The sequence below is a fragment of the Carassius auratus genome, chromosome 31 (genome assembly GCF_003368295.1).
Source record: "Carassius auratus strain Wakin chromosome 31, ASM336829v1, whole genome shotgun sequence".
NCBI lineage: Eukaryota > Metazoa > Chordata > Actinopteri > Cypriniformes > Cyprinidae > Carassius > Carassius auratus.
Window position 1 is genome coordinate 12,162,532 of NC_039273.1, and position 18,046 is coordinate 12,180,577.

Sequence of the window (18,046 nt, forward strand, 5' to 3'; positions counted from 1 at the left end):
TCTCAGCACATATATGGCCGAGGGAGGCCTCTTTTATGACCACCAGCGAGTATGAGTATTTGAGTTAGAGAAAGGGAGAAAGTAGCTGACATGTCAAATCTTCAGCTGTGCTTGTGTATGCATGTGTGTGTGTTTGGGGGGGCATGAGGGAAAAACAGATTGAGAGGGACAAGAGAAAAGAGAGGTCTCTGCAACCCTGACCCTGGTTTCAGCACGACAGGAAAGCCTATAATCTGGCTCACCTAGCTGTTTTCTTGAGTCTTTAGTTTTGGTCAAAGGGAAGCGAGCTGAGGTGTGTGGTGTGGTACTGTATATCCTACACTAGCACTTGCAAATACACACATTAGTCCGGGCATGCCATGTTCGCTAGCTTTTAAGTCTTCACTATGTAAACAGCTCACACTGAGAAGCTTAGAAGTTCTGCCCTTGTATACACATAACTATATACAGTATGCACTGACATAGGCAAATCACGCCATGTGTGACATTAGGTACAGATGACTTTTAATGTATGTATTTGGCCCATACATTTCTCCAAAACACACTGTATTAAATATATACACATTGTACATTACCTCAGAACTGAATCTAAGACCATTGTGTTACTGTTATGGTCTTTGAATAATACTAATTGCATGCAATACAACAATAACACATCTACAGCATTTATTCTTCTAGGTTAAAAACAATTTATACATCTCCTAAACTGTATAAATTAACGTTGATGTATTGGGGGTCAATAAGATTTTTATTCTTAAAAAGGTGTACTTTTATTCTGCAAGGATGTGTTAAATTGATCAAAAGTGACAATAAAGCCATTTATAATGTTACACAAGATTTCTATACTAAATAAATACTGGTGTTTTGAACTTCCTATTTAAAGAATTCGAAAAGATGCATCCTTTTTAAAAAACATACTAAAATATTAAGCTGCACAACTGTTTTCAACATTCATAATAACAGGAAATGTTTCTTGAGGGCCAAATAAGCATATTTAAATGATGTCTGACGGGTCATGTGACACTAAAAACAGGAGTATTGGCTGCTAAAATGCATCTTGTAATCACAGGAAGAAAATTAATTTTGAAATAGATTAAAATAGAAAACAGCCATTTTGAATTGTAATAATATTTTGCAATATTACTCTTTTTCTGTATTTTGATCAAATAAATTCAGCATGGTTAGCATAAGACACTCCTTCAATAACATACCATTTTTTTTTTTTTTTTACTTTTCTGAACTTTTGAGTGGTAGTGTAAATGCTGTAAAAACATTGTTGTTGAATGTTCTTATTGTAAAGTGTTACCAAAAAAATTATATAAACCATTACTACCAAACTGTAAACATGCAGTGCAGACGAATAACCCTATTTTCTGTTTTCTGCCAATCAAAGCATATGATTCATAAACAGCTGATTTATACCATAGAAAGGGACACATAACATGATGTTAAACAAAATACTGCAGATCAATAAATGAGCAGAAAAAATTAAAATTGATATTGCAATATATTTTGACAGCAAGCCCCAGTGTGCAAAGCTCAGGGGAGCTGTGTCATACTGCAGCTATGGGCACTATGTAGATATGAAATATCTGACTAAACATGTGTGGATATCGATACTTTGTTATCTTTAATAACGTCCCAGAGCAAACTCACATAACACTTAACCAATCATTAAGCTGACCCCAGTCATGTTTCATTTCTGTATGGCCCCACTGATCCCATGTCAAGAGTAAGACAGAGCTCAGTATATACATCAAGTGGTAGTAATTTTATATGTTTGATGATTTTACGGAATGGTGTCATTGTCCCTTTATTGGTCCCTCTGTCACACACTCTAAACTAGTGTGCACATCAGATCACTGTTGAGTAGATTTACATCTCCTTTGCCCTGGCTAAATGTGTAGGCCAAAAACAGGTTTAGTACAGGAATCCAGGACACAGCAATCTCCCATGTTCAAGCACTTTGATACATCTGGGGTTACAGGGCTGCTGAATTTGGGGGAGGGTCAGATGAGCCAAGGCTGTTCTAATAGGATAAGTGGTCTAATACTACCTTGGGAGCTTTGCAAAGTCTTAATCTGTTGTGTTTAACAGGAATAACCTACTATTGCTAGGGTGGTCATTCTAAACCCTGGAGACTGAGAACTTGAGTTGACGCGAGAAAAATAGAGACTAATAAATCTAGCGTAACAGCCACAGCAACTCGAGCTTTGATATATCGCAGTGATTCATTTTGAAATTGCCATTTAGGAACTCCAGCGGGTCATTTGTACAACTTACTTTTAAACTTTAATACTACTAGAAGCACAAATGGTGGGGGAAAGGAGTTCTGGCCTTTGTGGAAATGAAACCAACACAGAGATCATTTATCTTTTGTGCAACCTCTTATTTCTCTTCTCCAAAGATTGTCTCAAATAATCAATGCCACAAACTCTGTTGTGCTGTTTATATTTACCTGCCAACACACCCACCAGTTGCCGGGAATATGTCAAATGTCTAATCACTCGGCTGAACTTGGCATAGTAATTTGATGTTATTTTATTTATTTAATGTACGTTTTTTTTTTTTTTTTTTTTTTCTGGTGTTAAAAAAAATATTCTTGCACATTGAATGAAAAATTAATATCTAAAATGTATGAATTCTAGTTTTTATAAACTATATACTATGAAACTAATGAAACATTAGTATTTACTAATATCTTAATATCATTATCAAAATTGACCAAAAAATAAATAAAAAGGTATTTGAAGAATTGACTTCATAGTTTGATTTAAAAATGTCTTCATAAAATTGGGTATAATTGAATAGTCAGGGTTAAATTTAACCAAAAGTACCTCAAAACCACCTTAAGGGTGCTTAGCTAACAGACTAGAAACAACTTACCTGCTTTTTTTTTTACATTGATTTAAGAACATAAAAACAATGTAATGTTTTCACCTTCTAAATAACTTAGAATATAAATAAAAAGTTTGCTTTAAATTTAGCTACAGTACCTCAAAACCAACTATAGAGTACTTAGCTAACAGTGTCTCGACACTTCTTAGCACTGCTTACCCAGACAGCAACATAGTGTTGGCCCAGATCCGGCCCACATCTGGCCCGCATGAAATCCATGTGGGCCAGATATGGGCCAGACCTGGGCCGAAACTGCTTGCTGTCTGGGTACATATTATATCGGCATGCAGCTTTGCCAAAGCAATCCTGGTAACCATAAGTAGGCAACTAAAACATAAATGTTATTCATCTCATTAAGTAGCCTTGACTTAACACTTTACACACCATGTCTGCTATTCTCATTTACACTAGCTGCACTTCAGCAGGAGCAAAACAGGCTGACTGACAGTCAGACCGACAGATGGAGGCGACCGACATGAGCTCCTGTCTTGAACCAAAGCAGCGCTGAAACCAGAGCGCTTGGCTTCTACTGCCTCGTCGGCCCAGTATAAACTACAGCCTTTCACATTTCACATCGCTGCCACTCATTTTCTCCACTGTTGCGTTGCGCTTAAGCAAGGGGAATCTAATCTTCTAAAATGTAGTGGCTAGAATAATCAAGAAGCTGAAAATAAAGTGTGTATTTCTGGGTGTGGGAGGGATGGGTATGTGTTTGGAGTCAGCAGTTGCCTGAGGACTTTACGGCCAGCTTGACTTGTAAGGAAAACTGGGTATATGCTTACACTTCCGTTGACATGACTGCGGTATCAGCGCTCTGGCTTAAGTGTTGGACACCTTCTGAATGACCGCGTCAAGTGTGTGTGTGCTTAGAGAGATGATATAACAAACATTTGCCCAGTGCAACCCGACTGGACGGTTGATAGTACAGTGTGTTTACAGCCACCACCATTCCGATGCCCTGACTGAAATCAGTTTGTGTTTATAAATATAGTTTGTGCACATGTATTAATCTAGTTTTTGGTTTTTGCTAGCATCACTAATATATATTGCATATACTTAGCATTAGTGATTTGAACTTTTTGTGCACATTTTAGCTGGAAGATCAGCTGAGAGAGCTGGGAGATTAGCATCTGATAATTATTGTTTAAAAAAAACAAAATGAAAAAACATAACTGGGAAAAAATGGATTTCAATGACATTCATAGCAATAATAATCTGGAGATTAATTCTGAGCAAACTATCTAAAGATGATTTTATGGCTGCAAGTTTTGCACAAGCCACAATGTGGTTATATATATTATTTATATTTATTTAGATCATTTTAATTTTACATTAAAATCCATTTCAAAATCTGTACGAATATGTATTTTTTTTTTTACATTTATAATATGTGAATAGATAAACAGCTAAAACAATGCACGCTGCCGTGAGTGTCACTATCACCAATTCACACACCACAGGCACTGTGCACACACACATATTTCTAAATGTCAAAACAAGAAAGTGTGAAGGACAACATGAAGAAGATTAGTGTCTTTAAGGGCCTGAGGTTATCCTAATGATACCATACATCAACCTTTGGAAAGGATCATAGAGTCAAAGTTGTCAATGCATGAATGCCACATCATTATCATCTCCCAGTTTTAATCATTGTAAGTACTGGTAAAACATACTGGTAAATAAAAATAAAAAAATAAGTCACTTCGGATAAAAGCATCTGCTAAATGCAGAAATGTAAATGTAAGTAATCAACACCATAACTTGTACCCAGAGATCATTCACAGTTACCTGAAAGTCATATGTGCACTTGTGCAAAGCCCGTCATCTGGCTTTGTAGTGCATGTGTGCCTTTTCAGTAGCACTGCTTTAAATGTTGTTGTGACAATGCTAAATGGCGCTTTTTATGAATGTGCTAAAACAACTTCCCCCAGTGTGGGCCGTGGCACCAAAGGCAATGATGGGTGAGAACTAACACTCCAGGACCACAAACAGTGTCAGGGGTCTTGTGATTTCCTGTGATCACCTCCCATCTGCCCCCGTCTGTTACCCAGAGAAGGTCTCTCCGCATGGAACTGTGATTTTCACAGGCTCTCCTAATCCTCTTCAATCTGGGGCACCAACCCCCTTTTCCAAGTCTCACCAGGCTAATAAGGTGAGGATGACCCTAGAACATCAGGGATGAGAGAAGGCGGTCAGTTCTCACCTTTGGAGGCATCACCTCTGCTCTTGTTATGCCTATGAGCAATCATTCTTATGGTTCTCCTCCCTGAGTGCTTGCCCTGATGTACACTCTGTCTTGGTGAAGGGGGCAAGGGTGGGATGTATTTCCTGGGTAGTGAAAGTACAGTTGTGTTTGCATCTATATTTTCATTTATTCTTTAAGCATATGCTTTGATCCACAGTGAATTAAACACATACAGTAAGCAATATCTATCTATCTATCTATCTATCTATCTATCTATCTATAAACACATTTATTAGACTGTACATATTAACTGTGATTGGGCATCTGAATAAAAACATAAAAAATTAAAATGAAGTGCTTTACTATTTTTTCTGCCTTTCTTGTACAACAATAATTATATTTTAGCACTAGCAACACTACCGTGACTAAAGAGCTTACACATACTGGTGAATTAACCATTACAGAAACATACAAAGAATATTTTGGTCATTACCAATACTTTTAGTACTGTTGTATAATTTATACTTTTTTGTGCAGGTTCATCTGCTCAGTTTAGAATATTAGATTCTCTTTACATGAGTGGTAAATGACAGCAAAATTCGAATAATTTTAAAAACACTGCTACATGTAATATTTAGCAAATATCTACCATCTATCTGTCGATGTAACATTTAGCAAATATTGACTGATCATGGATGGATGGATGGATCAACATGCTAACAGCCTGCATTCTTGCTGGCACTTTTCCACCAAATATTACATGTGTTATTAAAATTATTATTCCAATTTTTGCTGGCATGGTAGTCATGTTAATAGAATCTAATATTCTAAACAGAGCATGCACAAAAAAAAGTATAAATTAATATTGTTCTACCAATGAGGAGCCAAAGTTTGGGAAATGTATCTATTTATTTTGCTATTTATTCTTGTTGTTCGTAGTTTTTAATAAAAACATCTACTAAATGAATAAATGTAAATAATGGCAAAAAGTGGCTTGTGTGTAAGCATAGGGACAGTCTCAGGAAAGCTGTCACTGGGGTGGTACCATTTCAAAAGGTATGAATGAATGTATCATTTATGTACAAATATGCACACGTTGGTTACTAACTTGTACATATTACATGTACACACTTTAGGGGTAAATATGCTATAAAGGTGTAGCTTTTGAAAGGGAACTACCTCACTGAAAGTTTTTGTACCTTTTATCTGAGAGCGTAAGAGGGCAGATCCAGTACCCAAAGGTGACTTCATTAGGGATCTCAATATAATTTTTGGATCTACTTGTTGTTATAGACCCTATGTACACATGGTATTAACATCTGCCTTAAGCAATGATCACAAGTTGTCAGCCAAAACACATTACTGGTACGTATTAATACTGTGTGTAACTACATCCTGAGGATATTCTGTGAAGTGTTTATATTTAGTTCAATGGCTGATTGGCAGGTGGTCTTCACTGCCCAAGAAACGATTAGGTTGGATTAGTAAGTTCACCAAAAATTTTGACTACATATTTTGTGATCTTATCACTCAAACCACATGTTTGACATGTTGGGTGGATATTAATACCTGGTTTAACCAGATCATATACAAGCTCTGCATATCTCAAATTGTTTAGAATGCCAGATGTCCTCTGCCCAGAGAACATTAGTTCTCAAACCCAACAACTCATCACAACTCGCAAGCCCCTTAAAATAAAACAGAACTGGACATGGAGACTGAGTTATTGGCACAGCTGGACGGAGACAAGGAGGAGAAAAACATGCAGTATTTCTATCAATAACACCACTGATATCTTAAAGGGACTAAGAAGACATTCACACTTAATGGATGTGGTTTCATGTTGGGTGAGGAGTCGAATGGGAGGGTGTGCCTGTGCTGTTTGGGTAACACGTGGGATAGACAGAGTCAGGTTGCACACTGTTAGCATTCCGATGAAACGTCAAACACTATGGACTAGTGACTCATGCCTCATCCACCGTTTCTTTACATATCCCACTGCAGTCAAGAATGGAAGGAGTATTAGTGGAAGGCATATGAGTGTTTTTCCTGGGAGCATGTATCAGTTCTAGGAAATGTGTCACCATAGTATTTACACTCTTTGCATACAGCAGGCTCCTCGATCTGTGAGCTCAGAGACATCATATATCCTCAAGAGGACGAATGACTGTCATCATTTGCATGCAGTTATAATTGAGCCACAGCATATTCAAGCTACATGTACAGTCTCCATCGCTCAGACCAAGTTTATGTGACACAATGTGTAATCTAATATTTGAAGGATAACATACATACAACAAACACCTCCTCTGTCTTTTGGAGCAGTGCACAACAGCAAGGCCAAATAAAGTCAGATTAACATGCTAACAAGCTGGATGAAACAGAGCCACAAGCGTATTATCTAGGTCTGTTATTGCTACCACACAAAATGAAACTGGAACAATTTAAAGGTATGATTTACTGCTTTACCAAATTAAATATAATTTTTTGGAAATATCAAAAGTGCATGTAAATAGATGTTTTGAGTTAAAGCGGTGAATAATGATAATAGTAAAACATTTAACACAGGATCAATTTATTTTAAAGGTGAAGGGAATAATTTCTTCACCCCCAGTGGCACCAAATAGTATTGCAAAAATAATGTTTTCAAACAGGTCTCCTTAACACATTGGTCAGAAAGAATGTTGTTTTATTTATGTATCCTACTATTAAAACTTTTTATTTTATTATTATATTAGAAATGTCATGCTTTTTCCATTTTAGTTTTACTTTTAAATTTCGGTTTTAGTTTTAGTAAGTTTAGTACTTCAGCTGATTAATTATTGTTTATTTTTTTCTTCATCTTAGAATTTATTTCATTTCTGCTTTATTTCAAAAACCAGCACAATCACAGTCAGAAAAACAGTAGACCAGCCCTAATCCTACACAACTGTACCAATGCATAAAACATTGTTTTATAAATCCACAGTTTACACTACTCAAGGATTATATATATATATATATATTACACAAGGAATCCAATGTATTATGTAAACATAATTTACATCTCATCACGTAGACTAATTGTGAACCATCAAACTGTGTTTTTTCTTCAGATACAGAAAGATAATGGCAAGACACCCCTCACTGCTACATATACATCTGTAGGGGATTTAGAAACCAGTAACTAAAATGGATTGAAACATATATCTGCTTTCACTAATGACTGTCTCCACTGCTCTATTAGGACTCATGGGAGTAAGAATGATGGGGTGGCCGCTGAACTTGCCTGCCTGTTAACAGTCACTATAAAATTGTCATGTTAGCGCCTTGTGCCTGTCTTTTTAGAAAAAACCCATTGCCAGTGCTATTATACAGATAGCAGCTTAAGTAGTTGTGCTGTTTTTCAAACGATCTTTCTCTAAAAAAAAAATGCATTTAGATGGGGAAATAAATTTAATAAAAAAAAAATGGTCAACCACTTAAAAACCAAAAATACATTGACCTAAAATCATAATATCTTTATCATTCTGTTTGATTAGCTGTTAGCATTAGCATTACATTGCACTCTTTTCTATATGCTGTATATGTACCAATACTGCCTATCTTAAAATGACTCCAGGGGTGGACCCATCAGATGGGCAAAATTGGATGAAATATTGCAGGGTGAGTATAGAATGGGGGATTGTTTTTAATTACAGTGCAGTGTTCTCTGCATGCATACTGATGACCTGAGGGTTTTTACACACTAGCCTCCACTAACACTTTGCTATAGTGCATTCAACACACATTATAGCTTTGAATGTGATTACTAATCTAAAAGATGCCCTTTCACAGCCACAGTACAGGATGGTTTGATGGTGGAAATTGTACATATTTAATTTAAGGAGAAATGGAAAGTTTTATCTTTTTTATGTTAGTCTATAACTTTCAGTGTGTTTAACTGCAAATGAACATTGAAACAGTTATTCTTCTTTCAGTCATGCAATCATTAAAGAGGCCTTTTAGTAATCAATCTCATCCTTCGGGATCAGTGTAGATGAGTAATCATTTTATGCTAATACATTCTGTGAAAAAATCTTCTGATTCTAGTTTTCTTTTGGGTTGTTTTAATCTGCAATCTGTTCATAGATGCAAAGACCAGACATTTCAAACAGATTTATTAAAATTCTGGAGAAAACGGAAGTGAAACTACAGTTCTTTGAATAGTAATCTTGGATTTTATCACTGCAAAGCCAAAAGAAAGAGCGTTAAAGACTGTGTTTTAAAGAGTAATGTAAGTCACCATTATTCTGCTAAGTGTTTGGGGTATATTTAAATTTTTGCTCATTTTGTCAAGATGTTTTTAAGATTTCCTGAACTTAAAATACACCATATGAAGAGGTGGTGACAAGCCACTTGTAGGAAAATTAATGGAAGAAAACATCACATTCAACATGGTGGTTAAAAGCACAAAAGTCCTAACTAAGCTAATCAAGAAGCTAAGAAGCTAATGAACTTTATTTTGTTGTTAGTTTTGCTAAGTATTATCTGCATGGTCATCAAGTGAAATATCTTTGACTATGTATAAACACCCAAAACATTCCTTGTTTTAAGCCAAAGTCAAGTTTGGGTTGATTCATTTACTTTTAGTAGTACGTGTTAGCTACCAAGGCCAACTTGAAATGTACAGATAATTGTACGGTAAAGTGGACTTTGTGCAATCCTGGATCAAATGGCAACAATAAACTCCAATAAACATTTACTCAATGTCTCTTCTCAAACTCCAGCATGGAGAGGGGAACTCTGGAAGCAATGAGGACGGATACAAAGACATCACAAGGAACAGAGGGAGGGTGTCCTGGGTTAAAACAATGGTGACACCCACCTTAGCAAACATGTGCCACACCACAAACCAGCCTCCTCTACTCGAACAGTGTGCTTGCGAGCCCACTCGACAAATGACTGCCTCATAGGCCCTTTTGTTTTGCTAACTGGTAACTGTGGATGTGGAAAAAAGGAAAACTTGAGTAAACAAGCAGTGCTTACCATCTCAATAGAGCTGCATGGGTGTTCTTCGGCACAACAGTCTGGGCCACAACGCAAACTATGAGAATAGCATGGCCTGAACTCAGCAGCAAACAGGCTTCAATTGTGTCTCTAAAACAGCCCACTGCATTTTGTTTCCACACAGCAATAAAAAAAGAATCGTCTTTGAGAATTTGAATCTAAGTACAGCCATTGCTTGAGGTTTCTGAATTTTGCTTTCTTATTGTGTGTTTATGAAGTATAGTGGCTGCACAAATTGAGACACTTAAACACTTTAAAAAGTATAAATGTCATCGCACACTGTTCTCTTGAACTTTCTATTCATCTAGAAATCCTGAAAAAGTGTTTTTTGAGCACCAAGTAAGCATATCAGAATGATTTCTGAAGGATCATGTCACAGTAAAAGCCTTTTTGTCCCCGAAAGACACTACTTTTGAATGAAAAATTCATATCTTTTGCATCCAGCAGAAGAAAGGAATGCATACATATCTAACTGTGAGTAAATGTCAGAATTTTCATTTTTCAGTGACCATAAACAAAGCATTTTGCTTTTCATTACAAACATTGCTCATAAACTCTAGCCGAGCTCATCAACTGGTAACCTCACCTCTGAAAGGTTGAATAAATGTATCCTTGCCCCTTCTCATTCAGTTTCTGCAATATATGATGGCACACTGGCCATTGTCTCGTCAGGCTGGGAACATTCCTTCTTTTATTAGTGTCTAGTTTTGTAACACTGCCAAATAACACTCGATTGCTCTTTAATTAAATATTAATGGCCGCCATTACATCCTCATTTATAATTAATGGCCGTTAACGACTGATATTGCACATTAATGTAATTAAACATTAGTAAAGCAGTAATGTAATTTCGCTTTCTCTTACGACGGGAGACTAGACGACTTTATACAGCAGAAGTGGCCAAAATAGTGGCTGCAGTGAGATGACTGAGGCTGTGGTATTATGACCGCTCTGGCTTCACAATGGAAATTTTGACCGGATTTGAGTCGTTTTTAAAATCGATAAGTTCAGCTTCGACTGATTTTAGTCATAGTGTTAAATATCTGACTAGCTCAGGATGCCGTGTTTATGAACATCTCAGACAAGTGATTCACAAAGCAATTAAACACTGAGTCCAACCTGCCCCTTCACCCCCAAATGTGTAGCTAAGGCTGTTTCAAACAGAGATGCTTTTGTGTGCTAGTGTGGGACCAGGAGACTGTACCCTGGGGCATCAGAGGAGAACTGGCATCAATAACTCTCCTTTTTTACCCTGAGGTGGCATCAACTTTAACCCTGCATCTAAGGATGTCAGTCTAGCATTAAACCGACTATAGTTTGTGCTGGTCAGCTCATTCCTTTCCTAAAGCTCTAGCCTTTCAGGAATGATTTCACTACTGCTTATAGTTGCATTTGTAATATGTAAAAGTGTTAAAGAGTTATATGAGTGCAAAGTTATATAGTAATAACAGTACTATTATCTGTTTATTATTATCTGTTTTTTTTTGTGTGTGTGTACGATTTCATATGTTTTCATATGATCTGCTCACCAGTGCCATTTGTTCCACATTGTACAAATCCACATGAAATCGCAAATAGTTACATTTTCCAGTGAAATTGGATTGATTCTACATATTCTGTAATCATAGCACTGTCATGGATTCAAAGGATTTTGGTTTATCCTGAGAGATCAAAGCTGAGAAAGAGAAAACAGGAAAGCAACGGGCAAATATTTTCCGCAAGGTAATAAAAATGAAGTTTGCGCTAGAGCATTGGTAAGCACAGCACAGGCCCCGGCCATTAAAACACAATCACTTCTTTCTAGCACTGTGAAAACAAATAAACACGATGAGCCTACGGGGCTGCTATCCTCTGATGGCACTACGACTTCCCATAATTAAAGGATCCGAAAGCACACCAGGACACAAACAAAGGCTGCTTTTTAAAAATCTCTCATCATGTTGTATCAACTGTTTGTAGGACGAGGGGGGCAGAGAGAGGGAGCTTACACTATTTTTCTGCTCTTTGATTAAGACAGGATGAAGGTAGAAATGGTAAATCAAGACTGCACAGCTGCTGCTTGTTGATGAATTTAACTAGAAAATTAGATCCTTAAGGGCTCCCTTAAGATTTAGAGAAGACAATGGTAAACCAAGAAGACCAAGCAGAGACTAAACATATGGAAGTACAATTTGTATGCTTCTTTTATCCCAAACCACCAAAATGTCACTCTTGAAACATGCTGCACTCTTTTGGAGGATTCCATCACATGTTTGGCAAACGTAAAATATATTAAAGGGGTCATAAGACGTTGCTAAAAATAACATTATTTTGTGTATTTGATGTAATGCTTTGTGTTTATGTGGTTTAAGGTTAAAAAAAAGCACATTATTTTCCACATACTTTACATTATTGTTGCTCCTTTATGTCTTGCCTTTCTGAAACGCATCAATTTTTACAAAGCTTGAACACCATATACCTCAGGCGTGTGATTGAAATGTTACGCCCCTTACCATTCTTTGATTCCGTGTTCCGGAATGACGTGACAAAACCAATAAAACCCATTATAAATGAGGCTTTTATTGCATCCAGTGAGGACATATTTACAGACTATAATGACTTGTACTGTTTTTTGTACGCGTTGCGTATCGCATAGAATGTCTGCATTTGTGATCGGAGAAATAACCAACAAGAAGCGCTACTCTACACTGCTCAAAACTCGCGTTTGGATCGCAGGTGTCAAATTATTTAAATATTAAAACGTACTTACAGGCTGTGAGTCAGAAGTGCCAGACTGTCCTTACAAAGTTGGAATTGTCCCACTTTATAGAAACAGCCTTTGTGCCACAGACGGCAGTAGGCTTCAGGGAACAGTTCTCGGTGAAATACATTACACACATATTAATATTTGGGTTGGACTGTTCTGGAACAGTGTTGTAAATACAACTTAAACAACTGATTTCCAGTTAAGTCTTCTTTTGGAAGGCCAAACAAAGTAGTTTCGCTTTCTCAATGAAACACACAGCTTCTTAACAACATAGCGGCGTCAGCAACAGTGAGCAACAGTGAGAAGTTACTTATAAAAGTTATTATGTGTATATGTATAATATATTTTACCCCAAAACATTTTACAACAAAAGTAACAGGCAGAAAATGTACAAATTACAACAGTAGTCAGTTTGACTCATTCATTCACCGTATTCCAAGTCATCTGTTCTTTTTTTTTTTTTTTTTTTTTTTTTTTTTTTTGAGGAAAAAGACTTCAGAATTATAACACACATTTAAAATTGGTTGAGTCCAAAAGAAATGTATTCAGACTCTGGCTGATTTTAGGTAAATCTGTAGATCTTCTTCCAGTTTGTCCAGAGCCCACGTCACTCCTGATGAGATATAAAAGATGCCGTATGTCATTAAGAAGAAAAAGAGGACTTTTCAGTAGGCTTCTATAAAACAAGACACATGCCTCAAAGAGGTAAAAATTAGCCATTTCTGGTCTTTCTTTGTAACTTTGGCCTTTTTATATGTCGAAATAGAAATGTATCCTGTTTCATATTTAGATTAAACATCTTCTAAAAGCTTGCTCTGCAAAAATCTGATTAACAATCCAACAGATTTTTTGCATCACGTCAACAGACTTGATTCCCAAACATGATAATTAGTTTAGGTATAATGCCCACCTGTTTTCAAACCACTTTACGTTAGAGCTGTGTGCTCTGTGATCACATTAGCATAATACAGTAATGTTTCAACAAAAGTCCTTCTGTGAAGCATACCTTCTGTGTACCACCACAGCTGCATCACTGTGACACAAGTTCTGACCTGTTTAATCTCTCTTTCAAAAGAACATTGTTTCTCTTAGGGTTTTTTTTTTATGCAAAGACTGAAATTACTGGATCTGAGCATTTATAAATTGAAATCACACTTTTAGTGTGACCAGTCAAAGCAATGGGCAATACTTTAAATTTGCCTTTCAACTAGATTCAGAGATTTAATCTACAACCCCCAAGCTGACAAAGTCACAATAATGCTGTGATTTTTTAGCACTTACACATCATCTAAAAAAGAGTGATACATTCTCTTATACACTCATATAACCGTTTCTTCCTTCTAATTTGGCCAAGTGCAATTCAAAATTGTTAGCACATAAAACTGGGATTGCTCAAAGCAGGGTTTCTCTCACTGGTGAGTATGCAGAAAGCAAGAAGAAGGAATATGTAAAACCTGAGTGATTAAAGTACATCATGAGCAAGGTAACTGCTTTTCGAGTGTGTGCACAACATAAATATAATACAATATAAATGAATACAATATAAAAAAGTATGTATGTATGTATAAATACATATACACGCGCTAAAAACATATTGCTTAATGTCACAACCTTACACATATATTATTGTTTCAAATCACAATTGTCTCTCAAAGCTGTTTGCACCATCATTCAGACTACCTAATTTTATTATAAAACATTGTAGTATATTTCTTCAGACAATATTAAAACAAACCCTACTTCACGTAGTAGAAGAACTGAGTCCTGGTCAACTTTAAAATAGGCTTGTTTTGTTTCATAATTCAAGCATTTGTTGACAGCCAATTGGAGTCGAGACATCATTTTATAATTAATGAGAATTTTTATAACTTGACATACCAAAAAAAGATTTACTCATGAAAAACTTTACATCAGGAATTCAGACTTTTGGCACAAACAGTACAAACAGTTATCATTGTTTGTTGCCTTTCCAAGTTCAAGTCCAAGAAGTGAATGTATTTTTGACTTTCATTGTTGACTTGAACAAAATTTAAAACAGTAAACGCATTTGGTCCATAGTTCCAAGGTTCTGGTCTGTAAAAAAATGTGTAATGTTTAATGTGTAATTTATTTATTTATTTATTTATTTAATTTAAGCCTAGACTTGCACAGCAGTTTATTCTGCAAATACATAAAACTTGTAATATTACTAGTAAAGATGAGGAGTTTTTTTTTATTTTAAATTTTTTTTAGAGGTTTTGGCTTTGCATAAAAAAAATAATACTTGATTTTCTTCAAAAGGATGAAAACCTTCCTTTAATAAGGATTAAACTTTTTTTTTTTCAGTCAAATCCCTAAAGCAAAAGGAACTTTTGAACTAAAATACCAGTTACATATGTGTGTGTGTGTGTGTGTGTGTGTGTGTGTGTGTGTGTGTGTGTGTGTGTGTGTATGTGTGTGTGTGTATGTGTGTGTGTGTGCGTGTGTGTGTGTGTGTATATATATTAATATATATGAGCAGTCATATGAGCAGTTAATCAAATTGCTTGCCTATTTTCATAAACAAGCATCACAGATGTACTGTATGGTGCATGTGACACTGTAAGGTTCTTTGCTCTTTAAATGTAATTATTCAAAATGTGACCATAGCGTTCGCCTCTGTGACACACATAAGAGTACATGTGTGACTGGTAGACATAGTTTAAGTGATAACATTCACATCTCGATGCAGAGTGATTGAGGATTCACACTTTTGTGTGCAAGTATTTGTTTTATTGAATCATATCATTACACTGTATTTTTAGTAATAAAGTTGTTTAAGTGCATCCCAAATAAATATAGATTTGTCTATCTGGGGTGGGGGAGCTGTTCTCTAATACTCAGCTAAACATTCAAAATTAGTTTTGCATGTTTTCATGAAAATGTACTCACCCTCAGGCCATCCAAGATGTCGACATGACATGACATGCTTCCTCCAGTGAAATGTTGTCTTGTCTGAATCAGGAATGGAACATGTACGTTGAGCACTGTTTAAAATCAAAAACAGTCCAAAAAAAAAAAAAAAAAAAAAAACATGTTTTTGCAAATTTCTCCAAATCTGTTCCAATGAAGAAACAGTCTCATCTATATTTTTGAGCGCTTGATTTTTGGGTGAACCATTTCTTTAAACCAATAGTCATTGTGGTCACACTTTTAATTGGAGAAAAAAAATAAAAGTTTCAATAAAACAGAGCAAAGGTAACTTCCCATAGTAAACTAGATGCATGCATTAAACTATTTTAATTACTGTTAATAATGTAAAGGAATGTTTCTTAAGCACCAAATCAGCATGTCAGGTTGATTTCTGAAGGATTGTGACACCGAAGACTGAAGTAATGGCTGGTGAAAATTCAGCTTTGTAATCACAGTATGGGCCCTATTTTAACGATCTGAAACGCAAGTGTCAAAGCGCAAAGCGCAAGTAAGTTTGTGGGCGGGTCTCGGCGCTGTTGCTATTTTCCCGGCGGAATAAATGGCTCTTGCGCCCGGCGCAAATCTAAAATGGGTTGGTCTGAAGCAGCTTCATTATTCATAGGTGTGGTTTGGGCGTAACGTGAAATAAACCAATCAGAGCGTCATCCAACATTCCCTTTAAAAGCAGGTGCGCAAGTTCCATTATGGATTGCTATTATTATGGCGTATTTACCAGGCGCACGCCAGGAGCGGTTCACAGCCAGGAGACTGATGTTCTTGTAAGAGCAGTGAAAGACAGAGAAGTTGTGTTGTATGGGGATGGGAGAAACCCACCCAAAATAGCGTCGGTTAAACAGGCGTGGGAGGAAATAGCCACAATTGTTTCATCGATTTTTTTTTCCTGGTTCTTTCTGACAAACCAGTTTGTCAGATGTCCTTATATACATATATGACCTCAAACAGGTCTGATCCTTAATTACTACAATTAGCCTGAATAATTTGTAAGCTAGATTTATGCCTATTTTTTCACATCTTCGTGGCACACCACAATGATTTCCGTCATCTCATGTGTTAATATTTTTTTAAGTGTAACAATTTATGATTTGCAAAAATAACTGTTGCATCTGTGTAGATTACATGAGCAAAGTGTATGCGCGTTGTGCACGCTATACATTATGGTCAAGCATGCGCCCTTAAAATAGCATAATGAACAACGCGCAACGCGCCACTGACTTTAGACTAGGTTTTTTCTGGTCAGTGGCGCAATTGGCTAATGGAACAGCAAAATAGCACCAGGGATTGTTTGCGCCGGAACACGCCTCCTTTTTTGCGCAGAACCGCCCAGGGAGCGCAAGTTCATTCACTAGTTTAGCGACGTGCTTCTGTGGAGGGAAAAGCGCGCTTTGCGCAGGTGCAAAATAGGAATGACACATGCGTCGGTGTACAAAGTCAATTGCGCTGGGTGCAAGATAGGGCCCTATATGTTAAAATAAATAAAAATAATTTAATTTGGAAAACTATTGGACAATATTACTGATTTTACTGTGTTTGATCAAATTAATTTAGCATTGGTGAGCATAAGTAATCTCACTACCCCCAAACTTTTGAAAATGACTTGATTTGTAAACAATGCATTGGCTCCACATGTAGTAGTCATTAAAAACCATGTTAACCAAATAAATGAATCTCTGCTTAAGATGCACACAAACTAATGCATTTCAACTCAAATTAAATGTGCAACTGCATTAGCGTCCTTACAAAAATGCAACTTCCACAAAATAAAATCAAGAGGAAGAGTGCATCAATTATCCCTGCAGAAGTTAAGACCGTGCACACAGAGCTTCTCATTAAACCAGAATTCACCTTTCTGGCCTGTCAGAATAAAGTCTCTATTTGTAGCCCACTGATTAAACCATTAGTGGGCTGCAGAATTACAATAACTCTGCTAATCTATTCAAACTTTCTTTAGCCTGTTGCAACTCCTGTGTCTGACAGCCCGTGCAAAGGCGTATGGTAAAACATACTTCAAGAAACTCCACAAAGAATAAATTCTCCTCCATAGCCTACAAAGCATTCCATGTTTTTCTGTTGAAGCCCAGCTGCTGAGAATAGAAAACACTGGATCTTTTGTTAGGTGACTCAAAGTGCGTGGGTACAAATATATCAGTCCTCAACGACAGAATTATCCCACTTTTCCCTCCTTTTTAAGGTACAATCTTGCCATCTTATTTGTTAGAACATCCTTTCTGGAGTTGCCA